This window comes from Aethalodelphis obliquidens, unplaced genomic scaffold, assembly GCF_003676395.1.
Source record: "Aethalodelphis obliquidens isolate GAN/ISIS:26980383/991018 unplaced genomic scaffold, ASM367639v1 scaffold51, whole genome shotgun sequence".
In the NCBI taxonomy this organism is placed as follows: Eukaryota; Metazoa; Chordata; class Mammalia; order Artiodactyla; family Delphinidae; genus Aethalodelphis; species Aethalodelphis obliquidens.
The window spans coordinates 697,668-710,684 of NW_020837995.1; the positions used below are offsets into that span (position 1 = coordinate 697,668).

Sequence of the window (13,017 nt, forward strand, 5' to 3'; positions counted from 1 at the left end):
ATAAGTCTTAAAGGTTGAAGTTCATCCGCAGGATAGGGTTCCGTAAGAAAGAGAAGTTTTAAGTACAGGTGTAGCCCCAGAAGAGGAAGCTGTCACATGCAACAGGAGACGGATAAAAGGCTGGAGAAAACAGGGAGTGGTGTCTGTTTTTATTTATTTTATTTACATTTTTTTCCTCATAATGGAGACTCACAGAAGCTTCGTGCGCAGTCTATAAGCGAACTTCAAGAGTTACTCCTTTGGCAAGAGCACCGGTGCAGACCCTTGGGTCTGTACTGTTGCTGGAGTACATCAGTGACCTTAGAATCAGCCCCTCGGGTCCTCAGCTCCCCAGTGGTATGTTTGCTCTGGGACGTTTCTGCCTCCTCACGCCCAAGCCCTAGTTCTTTTTTTCTTTCTTTTTTTTTTTTTGCGGTACGCGGGCCTCTCACTGTTGTGGCCTCTCCCGCTGAGGAGCACAGGCTCCGGACGTGCAGGCTTAGCGGCCATGGCTCACGGGCCCAGCCACTCCGTGGCATGTGGGACCTTCCCAGACCGGGGCACGAACCCATGTCCCCTGCATCGGCAGGCGGACTCTCAACCACTGCGCCACCAGGGAAGCCCCCAACCCCTATTTCTGATCTCCCGATGGAGCTCCTACCCTTCCCTCTGCATCTTTCTCTGCCAGGAAGTCAGGACAGAGGGGGTCTGAGTGAGACTGTCCCGAGATGTGACTCAGCAAAAAGGCGATGCCCCGGGGATGATGGAGATGTTTCAATTCTTGCAGACTTGAATCGAGCATCTTTGACAACTAACTTGGAAAATTAGCTCACTGCCCCTACAGTTTGCTCTCAAAGATCCCGAGAATGTTTTAACCCATAATATGAACTCCTATGAGATATTTTCACGGCTTGAACTGTAAGTACAGTGTACTTCGGATCTTTGCCCATATCTTGGGGGTCCCAGAGAGTAGATGGGTGGAATTTGATGTCCATTGCAACCCAGGTTGAATCAAAGTGTTGCCCCTTTCTTAGTGTGCCTTTGGAGAGGTCACCTTTAGTAGGAGAGAGCACCTTTAGGCAAAGGAGAGAGCACCTTCAGGAGGTGGTGAAGGAGAGAAGATGGCCCATGTCCTTCAAACGAATCACCAAGAGAAGTTTCAAGTTCCTGGCTAAATTCTTGATCTAGGGGTCTGAATATGATCGTCCCTCTTTTGCTTAGAAAAACTCACTTAACAAAACAGCAATCTTTATTTAATGTAAGCATTCAATACGTGCCCTCACCTAGCTGAACTAGAATGAAGAGAAACCCAGTGATGCTGAAATGGTCTCAATTTAAATTCATGACAATAATCTCAAGTGCATATGCATAACAATCTTACTATTTTTCTCAATCCCTTCACTTCTACTCTTTCATCCCTTCTCTTGTGTCTTCAAAATAGCAATACCTCAGCATACATTCTCACTCTCAGCTTTCTATTTCACTAAGAAAACAGAAGCATTCACAGGAGAACATCTACAAGGTACCCATGTACAGGCATCTGAGTACTTTTCTTCCTCCTGTTACTGTGGATGACCTATCCAAGATCCTAGCTAAGACCATCCCCTCTAACTGTGCACGAGATGCCGTCCTTTATTGCTTACCCAAGAGCATTCTTTCCAGTAGTTGTATACACATGAATGAATATACATGGACAAAATCAATTTATTAATTTTTCAGTTAATACTGTTTCTGTTTAGAGGCAGTTTTCTGTAAAAGAAAAGTGAGCACAGTGTCAAGAATGTTCTCATATATATGTTCTCACTGCCCCTCTTCCACTATTTTCCCTTCCAATGACAAATTGTATTGGTATAATACATTTCATTACAATCGGTGAGCCAATTGTAGTACTTTATTAATAATTAAATCCAGGGATACATAAGTTGCATCCTAGCAAAATTTCTTTGATTGCCATTAAAGATTTCTTCAAAACTGGAGAGTAAAAGAAACTTGCAGCAAAAGCCCAAGAGAATCTGAGCATACATAATTAAAAACACATCCAGGATAACTATTCTTAAACCTCTGGACCTCTCCCTTTATTTTCCCACTGGCTTCTCTCAGCCTGCACTTCAGATAATATCTATTGCCCTATACACTGCTCTCATTGCACCCAGAAAGTGTTAGTTCCACCTGAAAGAGCAATGACTGCCGAAACTAGGTGAATCAGGAACAAATGCACTGCAAATTCTGACATAGAGATATAGAAGTAGAAATATAGAGAGACAGAAAAAAAAAAAAAAAGAGACAAAAAGCAAGAGAAAGAGACAGAGAGAAACAAAGAAGGAAACAGTGAAAAAAAGTTTCAGAGAAAAATCAGACCAAAAAGTCAAAAAAGAGAGCCAGACACCCTGAGAGATAGAAAGTGAGAAACAGACACAGATGTACAAGAAGGGGAAAAGTTTGAGAGAAAAACACAGGCTTAGGGATCAGAAATACACCTGGTAGCAGGAAGGAGGTGGGGAAAACAAAGCAGGCTGAAGGAAGGGAACTGAAGGGTGCAGGGAGTGGAAGATGGATGCTGGAGAAACAGCTACTGAAAAAAATTCTGCTCTGTGGGCAGAAAAGGGGATCCAAGTTCGTAGGATGGCCGCAGAGGGCCAGGCCGATGGGTACCTATGGGCGTGGTGTCATCGTCGACCCCCACCGCCTTCCCTCCACCCCTGGCCTGCCTGGCCCAACATCCCGACATCCCTTCTCCATCACATCCCAGGAAGCCTCACTGTGCATAAAAGTAAGACTAGGTCTACATGGGCACCTCGGCCCCGGTCTTGAGTAAGTGGCGAGGTGACGGGGGTACAGAACCGGGGCCGAGGGCTGGGGTGGGATGGGTGGGGTGGGGGGAGGCGCTTAGAGGCTGTGCTCCTCCTCAAGGGATCTTCTGTGACCCTGTGGGCTGCGTTCTTCTGCTCTCCATCCTCCGCAACCAACCCACGCATCTTCTGCTCTCCATGCCCCCAACCAACCCACGCATCCGTTTGCCCGACGTCTCCTTCCCCCTCACTCTCTTGCTGGCTTTCTGGCCTGGGATGGGCGTCATCCCCCCACTCCGTGTAGAAAGGGACAGGGCGGGGTGGGGGGGGTAGAGGAAATGAGTCAACAGGTGACTGTCCAGTCCCAGGCATTCTGAAAATTGCCGCCCCAGGATGCCTGACAACCGCGGAGCCAGCATATGCACCGCTCCTTGCCTAGGGGCCTTCCAGCCAACCAAAAGCATGTTGTACCTGGGGCCATTCAACGCGTTGGCCTCTTGTCATTTCTGCAAAAAGGAAGGACTCAGCACTTACCAGTGTGGACCCTTCGATAGCTCAGCTGGTAGAGCGGAGGACTGTAGACCTGATACATGTGGATATCCTTGGGTCGCTGGTTCGATTCCGGCTCGAAGGATGTGCCCATGATGCTTTTGCCCCATCATGAAGCCCACCACTGCCTAGTGCAGCCTTGCCTCTACCCTGCAAATTGGCCCTTCCCCTTGCACTACAAGAGCATCCTCATTCTCACAGGAGAAAGCCGACAAAGCCCTCCTGGAGCCACTTGTCCCTTTCCTAAAATCCAGAGACACATGCTTCTCAACCAAAGACACCCTTAGCAGACTGCCCCCACCAACCAGCCCCTTCAACCTCCCAAGCCCTTAACACTTTTATTCTCGCACCTCTCCCCAGGGAGAGCAGCGCTCCCTCTGCCACCACCACTTTGCTCAACGTGGACAGATCCGACAAACATGTGGCCACACAGGAGCTGCCCACCGCGAGCCCTGGAGGCCGACCAGCACACGGGCCATCACATGCGTCACGGACAACCAAGGCATTCTTCTTGAAAACGCTCCCACTCAATTTCCCTTTCCTACTCTGCCTAGTCCTACGTTAGTCCATGGCCTCTCTCTTCTGTCTAGCCCAACCGCAGTCTCTGTGTATCTCTGTCCATCCCTCTCTCCAACTGTCTCTCTCTCTCTCCCTCATTCTCGAACTCATTCTCTCTTTCTGTGTCTCTCTTGAATGATCATAAATATATAAACTTAGGGAGACAGAAACCCTTCACCATTTGCTTTATGTACTGTGGGACAGGACTGCCACCCTAAGATTTGCCAAGCCATTGCCAATTGTGCGCCTGCGCCAAGAGCCTCTGGCATTGGCAGGAGCAAAAGACACCAGGGCTCTCAGGACAGGGGAGGAGGCTTGACGTCACAATGAAAACTTCAGAGGCCCCATTCAGGTCTCCTGTCAGTCAGAGAACAAGGCCGAGGCCACAGGAAAACTTCCAGTTCCTCGAAATTTCACACCTGTTCTTGCTGCCGTAGGAAGGTTTGAGTTCCTTCTGCAAGAGCAACGATTGCTCACACTCTGTACAATTGTGGGAAAAACCCCTGTACCAATTCCCCTGCTACTTCTGATGGAGAGACAGAGAAATAGAGACTGAGATAAAGATAGAGACAGAGAGAGACCGAGGGAGAGCGACTGCAAGGGAGAGGGGGAGATGGGGAGAGGAAGGGAGTTTGTGAGCAAAAGGAAAGGCTGAGACCTGAGAAAGAGACCTGAGAGTAGGAAAAGGCCGGGGGTGGGGGGCAGATAACGGTGGCTGCAGGCAGGGAGCAGAAAGGGCCCGGGACTGGGGCTTGGTGGCCGGATGTGTGATCCTGGAGGGGCACAACAACTGTCCTCCTGACACAGGCCACTGGCCCGTGCCTTCTGACCAGCTGGCTGAATTAAGTGCTGGGCCGCTGAGGCTGCAGCCTTCCACACCCTCCTCCCTCCACCGCCACTGAGCCGGGTTTCAGGGATGCTGCTGGTTGGGGGAGGGTTGTCAGGGCATGTGGGTGCAGAGAGGAAAGCCAAGGAGTGGCCCTTGCCCTTTTCTCTCCTGTGGGAGGGAAACTCCCGAAGGCTGGAGATACAGTTGGAAAGCACTGTCAGAGGAACGGTGATGGGAGCGTGGCTCTCTGCAGGCCCTGGGGCCCAGCCCCTGCCCTCCCCTGACCCTTGCGGCCACGAGCTCCTTTTTTGGTTCGGGTTCTGCCTCTGCATCCAGACTGCGTTTCCCGCATATCTTCATCTCCAGGTCTCCTCTGCAGCAGCAATCTTCCCTGCTGCCCCACTGCTGACCAAGAGGAGCTGAGCCTGGGGCTGTGGAGTTTCCAGGGTCCAGGGGGCAGTGCCACTGCTTTCCCACAGGAGCCCTTCAGGAGGAACCTACTGCTCTGTGGCCACTAAGATTCCCCAGCCTCGAATGTCACCATCTGCAGAGACCAGTGGACAGGGACCAAAGAGAGCTTCTAAGGCTTCCATTGGATGTGCCCATGCCCTCCACCCGCCATGGAAATTGGAGGTTCCCAGGTTTGGGGGAACTAGCTTTGGTGTTTGGGGGATATAACAGGGGTGGAGGATGTGCCTGTGGCTGGGAGGTGGACTCTGGAGACTTGGACACACCCCGGTGAGCCCCGGCACGGCCACCTCCTCCTGTCTGGGGCCTCACAGCGGGCAGTAGGGGACCTCCGCAGACATGGCCCTCATCCTCGCAGGTGCAGACCTGCTGGTCTCCCGATCAGGGGTGGCGACACAGGCATCGGAGGGCAGGTGACTTGGGTGTGGCTTGCCGTACTTCTGTGCGACCTGAGCTGGGTGGGTGAGCGAGTGGTGTCAGGTGGCGGGCACGCACCAGATGGGATCTGAAACGTTTGTCAAAGACGCGGAGTGAGGGCGAGAGGTCCGACCTGGACAACGGTGTGCTCTGCCTGTCCAGGAAGCCCACAGAATCTTGAGCTGCTTCAGGGAGCACCCGCCTCTGCCGGAGGAATCCGGGTCTGTGGGCAGAGAACGCGAGCCAAGTCCCCAGACAGGCCTAGCCCGACGTCCTTTCTCCATCACTTCCCAGGTGCCCTCACTGCACGGAAAAGTAAAACTAGGTTTAGGTGGGCACCACGGCCCCTGTCTGGAGTGAGTGGCGAGCTGAGGGAGGTACAGAACTGGGAGCGGGATTTGGGGTGGATGGAGGGCATGGGGGGAGGCACTTAGAGGCGGTGCTCCTCTTTGAGGAACGGTGAGGCTCCAGTTCCTTGGTCTCCACCATTCCTGCAAAAAGAAAGGATCCAGTGCTTGTCAGTGGAAACATGGGTGTGCACCCTTCGATAGCTCAGCTGGTAGAGCGGAGGACTGTAGACTTGATGACATGTAGACATCCTTAGGTCGCTGGTTCGATTCCGGCTCGAAGGAAGTGCTTTAATCGTTTTTGCCCCATCATGAGGGCCACGCCCTCTGCTTCTGCCCTGCAAATTGGCCCTTCCCCTTGCACTACAAGAGCATCCTCATTCTCACCGGACAAAGCCAACAAAGCCCTTCCAGAACCACTTACCCCTTCTTCCTGAAGTCCACAGACATATGCCCCTCAGTCCACAACATCCCCTTGCTCCTGCCTTAGCAGACTGCCCCCACCAGCCAGCCCGTCAGCCTCCCAAGCCCTTAACACTTTTATTCTCGCACCTCTCCTCAGGGAGAGCAGCGCTCCCTCTGCCACCACCACTTTGCTCAACGTGGACAGATCCGACAAACATGTGGCCATACAGGAGCTGCCCACCGCGAGCCCTGGAGCCCAACAAGCACACGGGCCATCACATGCGTCACGGACAACCAAGGCATTCTTCTTGAAAACCCTCCCACTCAATTTCCCTTTCCTACTTTGCCTAGTCCTACGATGGTCCATGGCCTCTCTCTTCTGTCTAGCCCAACAACTGCAGTCTCTGTGTATCTCCATCCATCTCTCTCTCCAACTTCGTCTCTCTCTCTCTCTCTCTCTCTCTCTCTCTCTCTCTCTCTCTCGCCCTCATCCTTGAGAGAGGGACAGAAGTTTCCCAGGTTTGGAGGAACTAGGTTTGGTGTTTGGGGGATGTAACAGGGGTGGAGGATGTGCCTGTGGCTGGGAGGTGGACTCTGGAGACTTGGACACACCCCGGTGAGCCCCGGCACGGCCACCTCCTCCTGTCTGGGGCCTCACAGCGGGCAGTAGGGGACCTCCGCAGACATGGCCCTCATCCTCGCAGGTGCAGACCTGCTGGTCTCCCGATCAGGGGTGGCGACACAGGCATCGGAGGGCAGGTGACTTGGGTGTGGCTTGCCGTACTTCTGTGCGACCTGAGCTGGGTGGGTGAGCGAGTGGTGTCAGGTGGTGGGCATGCACCAGATGGGATCTGAAACGTTTGTCAAAGACGAGGAGCGAGGGCGCGAGGTCCGACCTGGACAACGGTGTGCTCTGCCTGTCCAGGAAGCCCACAGAATCTTGAGCTGCTTCAGGGAGCACCCGCCTCTGCCAGAGGAATCCGGGTCTGTGGGCAGAGAACGCGAGCCACGTCCCTAGACGGGTCGCAGCGGGCCAGACGGCTGGGTACCTATGGGGACATCCTTTCTCCCTCACTTCCAGGAAGTCTCACTGCGCAGAAAAACGAGCCCAGCTCCAGGCGGGCAACAGGGTCGGGTCGAGGTTAAATGCGCGGATGATGACGCCCCAGCACCAGGGGGCGTGTATGTGATTGGGTGGGGCGGGGGGGCGAGCTCAGAAACTCCTCGAGGGCCCTTCAGCGACCCTGCCTGCCTGGTGGTGCATTCTTCTCTCCTGCTTCCCTCCGCAAGCCCGCCCCCACCCGACCCACTCATCCGTTTGGGTTTCACCAACGCCCCCCCTCCCTTCACCCTCTTACTGGCTTTCTGGCCACCGAGGGCTGTCGTCCTGGTGTCTCCCTGTAGAAAGAGCCCAGGGGAGAGAAAATGAGTCAACAGGTGGCGGCCCGGGCCCAGGCGTTCTGAAAATCGCCTCCCCGGGATGCCTGGCCACCACGGATCCCCGGCGTGTGCACGGCTCCCTGCCAAGGGGCTTCCAACTAACCTAGGGCATATTGCACCCGGGGCCTTCCAGAGCCTTGGCCTCTGTCGTTTCCAGGAAAAACGAAGGACCCAGCACTTGCCACTGTGCACCCTTCGATAGCTCAGCTGGTAGAGCGGAGGACTGTAGGCCTGACGCACGTGGACATCCTTAGGTCGCTGGTTCGATTCCGGCTCGAAGGAAGTGCTCTGTTGCTTTTGCCCCGTCATGAAGGCCGCCACCACCCCCTGGCGCCCAGCCCTGCAAATTGGCCCTTGCAGCAAGTCAGCAGCTGAACTCAGCCAGGAAAACCCTTCCGGAGTCACCCTCACAGCCACCTGTGGGCTGTCGCCAAGGAACACACCTACTTCTTGAAATCTATTGACCCATGCCCTTCAACGCAAGACGGCCCAGCCCCCATTGCTCCTGCTTTAGTGGGTAGCCGCAATTAGCCAGCCCCGACCTCCCACCTGCAAAGCCCTTTATACTTTTATTTACCCACAGCTCTTGCTTTTGCTCCTTCTGCCCAGGACAGCACTGTCTCTATCTGATACCACAGCTTCTCTAATCATGGACAGATCCCTGTCAAACAGGTTGCCCCAGAGGAGCTGTTTACTGCAAGCCCTGTATGTCTGCAACCATACCGGCCACTAGGCGGGCCACGGATAACTCTGGCATGCATCTGTGACTTTTCATGTCGTTTTATGTATATGTCTGTTTTCCTCAATGTTTTTTTCTTTTACTGTTGGTATTTTTAATTTTATCTGAGAACTATAATTTTTAGAAACCCAGCTATGTAGTAAACTACCATGGTTGCCTTCTTAGCATGGTATTTGTAGGGATTTACCTTTTGAGGATGTATTTGCTAATCTTCACTGTATTTGCTAATCTTCACTGCTTTTTAAATGACATTTAAGCCGAAATATGCAGCTGTTTGGTCCCTGTAGTTTAATGGGTAATTATTACTCCCAGTGTCTTATTTAGGTGGTCTGTCCATCTGATCTCTGGATTTTTTTCTGCTAAGAATCCTCAGGTTTATTTGTCTTGTTAATATTTCCCGGCGCTCATGTAGATTTTTCGCTATTTTATGAGCAATGATATCTCCTAGTCTGCTTATATTATTTAGCTCAGACAGGTGATCTATATGAAGACTCTATTGCTCTGTATCCACAAAAAGACCCCAGCCTTGAATGTCACCATATGCAGAAATTAACATAGTGAGACCAGTGATGGAATTGGGCCTTTCTTGGACATCCTGTAATTCTACCTCTTACATCATTATGTATTTACTAAGAATGTGTTCTTAGAATTATGAATGAAGGCATGTACGCATCAATAAGGGGACTAGTAAGTCCTGCATCCTCTTAGCTCATCAACCCAGGTCGTGTTGACTCAATAGAATTGCCACTCTTTAGGATTGGTATTCAGGTATGTTTTGTTCACAAACCATTTAATAAGCACCTAATACGTACCATGTATTGTGCTTGTGCCAGGGATGTAGAGGTTAAAATATAGTTCTTGCCCTAAAATATTTCTGACTGTAGGTTACCCAGAGATGGAAGCAGACAGTTATAATACAATGTACTGAAAACTACAAATGAGGTAGATAGAATATTCCATGTAAATCTAAAACTAAAATCAATCTTAGGAAGTTTTAATTCAGGCTGGGGTGGAGGGCAAAATAGAAAATATGGAAGATCTCATGGGAGAGGCAATGCACTGTAGTCAGCTCAGTTTTAGAAGAGGAGTAGTAGATCTGTGATCAGGTGAGCAGAGCGGATCCAAAACAATTAGAAAAGAAACAGAAACCTGAAGAGTGTTGATTTTTTTGTGTAACTATATATGGTATCACTAGAGCATACAGAGAAATCCAGGACTAGCAGGAAATGAAGATACAAATAATTGTGCATGGAATTTTAACTTATCTCATCATATCCCTGATTTCCAGTTGCTGCTCACCCCAGAAGCAAGGGAACGATTTCTCAACATCCCTTGTGAGTCTTTTTGGAGAAGACACCGTGGCTTTTTAACATGATATGTTTATTATTTTTCCAGAATGACTAGCAGAAGAAAGGTTCATAATGTCCTTGTACTTCCACGATCACCTCCATTGCATCCATTCCCACACCTACTGTCATTTTCTCTACACATACATTTTGCAACTACCTGGCTTAGATCAGCTGACAGAGAAGGCAGAGACATCGCTGATGCCAGGAGAGAAAAATCTTACGTTGTATAAGGGTTTACCTCCTTTCCAGATTTGTCGGGAATGGGGAATTGGGAAATTTCCATTCAGGAGCTCCTGAAATTTTCTACTTTCTTTCTCAGACCTCAACATCACTTCTGTTTACCACCAAGGTAGCCTTTCTCAGAAAGTCTTGCCTCTATGATGCCTGGATCAATAAAACCCTCTATGCAGGCCGTACTCAGTAATAATTAAATAGTTATACATAGGCTATACATGAAAATGTTTACCTTCCAATAGTGAGATTAATTAGAAACCAAAATATTTTCACTCTCCTCCATCTCTACACTCATGCTAATACAAGTAATCAAGAAATATGTGGTCCAAGACGGGTAAAATGACATTTGCATGTAAAATCCATAAGCAAGAAACATAAAACCTGGCTTCAAATGGAACAGTTTTTCAATCAGTAGTGGGTAAGGGAATGTGGATAAATATCACAGTCTCTTCAAGATGGAGGATGAGAAGTGTAATCCTTTCAAGGATTTTGCCTGCCAGTCCCATATTGTACACAGACTGAAATGTCTTGGGGCATTTTGTGGCAAAGTCCCTTTATTTAAATATCAGAGTATGCTCAAGCCAAAATCATTAAGTACATTATAGATAAATAAAACTCTCTGAAAGAGGGGAGGGTGGGGTCCTTGAGGTTGGTAGCCACAAGATACAACAAGGTTACTCCTCTTCCTCAGGATCAGAAGGCACCCCCTTTATTTTTACAAGGCAGAAGAACAGCGTCTGAGAAGCCACACCTGGGATGAAAGCCTAAAAAACAAGCAGTATCTTACTAGGCAAGCTCCTTGTTTTCCCATTGTTGCAACTTCACTGTCTCTCACTGTATGCCAGGTAATAGGGCAGGAATCCGAGTCACAAAGAGGGCAAATGAGTTCCTGCCTCTAGGCCCTGCAGCACAACCCATTCTCAACCGGAGGTCAACACTGCCCTAGAAGATGGGAAGTGCTGCTCTTTTTACTGGTGGCTTTTTCTTCCTATCATCTTAGTATTTTACTAAAAATATTGGAGCCTCAGAAAGGATCACATTTGAAGTAACCAGCTTAATCAGTTCAATGCCCCCCATTCCCCCACCCAAACGCTTTGATTCAGTCAAAATGTGCCACGTTTCCTGGGTTTATGAACACTGGACGGTAACAAGATGCTCATTCTGCTTTGATCCCTCTGCCTCCCCTTTTATCAAATTCCTTCTCATTCTCTCTTACTCATTTCAGGATCATCTTTTATCATAATCTTTTCCTAGCTCCTCAAGTCTCAGTTTTGTCCTCTTCCTCTTTGTCTCTTTGGTACTCCTTAATTACTTTCACCTTTCTGCCTATCATGCTATGCTGATATTATAATTTAATATCCTCTTTCGGAGTGAGCTCCTTGAAATCTGGGGAAATCTCATATTTATTTTGGTACCAACAGCACCTTGCTTTTCACAGTACCTTGCACAGGACAGACATCTAGCGCATGTTAAATTATTTACTAGCCTGAGGCATCAGCTCCAGAAAGATGAAGGCTCTGATAAATAAGGACATCCTGGAGTAATGACTAAAGACCTGATTTATTGGAAGATTTACTGGAAGATAAAAAAAGGTCCATAATTCCTTCTAAGGTAAGAACCAGAGGTGACAGTTTCCATGTAAAGAGTCCAGGGTTTTCTGTGATGAAAAGCAAATGAAGAAGATTCTGGGAATCACATAGTAAGATATTCAAACTAACCCTTATCACTGAGGAAATCTGAAAGTTGAAACAATATATGAAAACATCTGTTTCGTGATACTAGAGAGAGAAAAAAGATGACAAGACTTACTCAGTCAAAATATAAGAGAGGTAAAATCCAGAGGGATAATAACTAGAAAATCCACACATATATGAAAATGACTCATTTTATGAAAAAATCAGTATGAATTTTATAACAAAAGCAGACAAGAATATTAAGAGAAAGATTTATTACAGGTCAATCTCATTCATGAACATGGCTATAAAAATTCTAAACAAAACATTAGCAAATCAAATAAACCATATATAAAACTTATTACATATCTGACAAAATTGGAGCTATTGCATGAAAGTAGCATTGATTTAACATTAGAAGAATCAGTGTACTTCACCATACTAACAGAACAAAGGAAAAAATAAGAAGACTATTTTAATAGATGAAGAAAATTCATTTAATAAAATTCAGTATCTCTCATGATAATGTTATTAATAAACCAGAAGGCAATTTGTTTGATAAAGCGCATTTACAAACAAAAGTCTCATTGTATGTTGCATCTAACAATGTGTTTAATGGTGAAATGGTGCTAGATTTCTGTCTGAGACTGAAACAAGACTAGAATGCCCTCGGTGAACGTGCAAGCCTCATGTTGAAGACCCTGGATCTCTAAGCCATTGCTGCAGCCCACGAGACTATAACATGAGTGAGAAATAAACGTTCACTGTGTAAAGCCCCCCCACCCCCAAAAAAGAAAAAAGAAATCTACAGCTGTATTACTAGAGATAATAGGTTATTTTAATACACTTGCTGTATCAAAGGTCAATATTCAAAGATTACTTATATTTCTATATGCCATCATCAACTAGAATAGTTAGAATATTAAATTTTCAAAAGATTACCTTTATAATAGCATCAAACAATGAAATACCTAGAAACATATCTTTAAAAACATGCAAAATCTCAAGGCACAAAATACAAAATATTATTGGAGAATTAAAGAAAATTTACATAAATGGAAAGACAGTCCATTTATAGACTAAACAACTCAATATTGTAAAAATATCAAATCTCCTCAAAATAATCTATGATCTTAAAATTCTAATCAAAATTCCGTAATTGGGCAGGGAAACTTGATAAGACAATTCTAAAGCATATAAGGGCATGCAAACTGTCAAAACAGCTAATATACTCTTGGAAA

General features: G+C 47.9%; 1 long non-coding RNA gene and 3 other non-coding genes across 6 annotated transcripts; 3 read left to right on the forward strand and 1 right to left on the reverse strand.

Moving 5' to 3' along the window:
- Positions 1-552: 552 nt before the first annotated feature.
- On the reverse strand, positions 553-9,472 carry LOC113607947 (uncharacterized). 3 transcript variants are annotated; one of them, XR_003428151.1, is made up of 3 exons: positions 7,885-9,472; positions 7,238-7,739; positions 553-7,141 (listed from the first exon to the last, which is right to left on the reverse strand). It is a non-coding gene; the product is annotated as an uncharacterized LOC113607947 (long non-coding RNA). The 3 variants fall into 3 exon arrangements; XR_003428153.1 differs by having other exon boundaries at positions 553-5,626; positions 5,723-7,739; positions 7,885-9,467; XR_003428152.1 differs by having other exon boundaries at positions 553-5,248; positions 5,439-7,739; positions 7,885-8,755.
- Positions 3,313-3,402, forward strand: TRNAY-GUA (transfer RNA tyrosine (anticodon GUA)). The gene is given in 2 exon segments: positions 3,313-3,349; positions 3,367-3,402. It is a non-coding gene; the product is annotated as a tRNA-Tyr (tRNA).
- TRNAY-GUA (transfer RNA tyrosine (anticodon GUA)) lies at positions 6,131-6,221 on the forward strand. Its single transcript is given in 2 exon segments — positions 6,131-6,167; positions 6,186-6,221. It is a non-coding gene; the product is annotated as a tRNA-Tyr (tRNA).
- Positions 7,974-8,063, forward strand: TRNAY-GUA (transfer RNA tyrosine (anticodon GUA)). Its single transcript is given in 2 exon segments — positions 7,974-8,010; positions 8,028-8,063. It is a non-coding gene; the product is annotated as a tRNA-Tyr (tRNA).
- Positions 9,473-13,017: the final 3,545 nt, after the last annotated feature.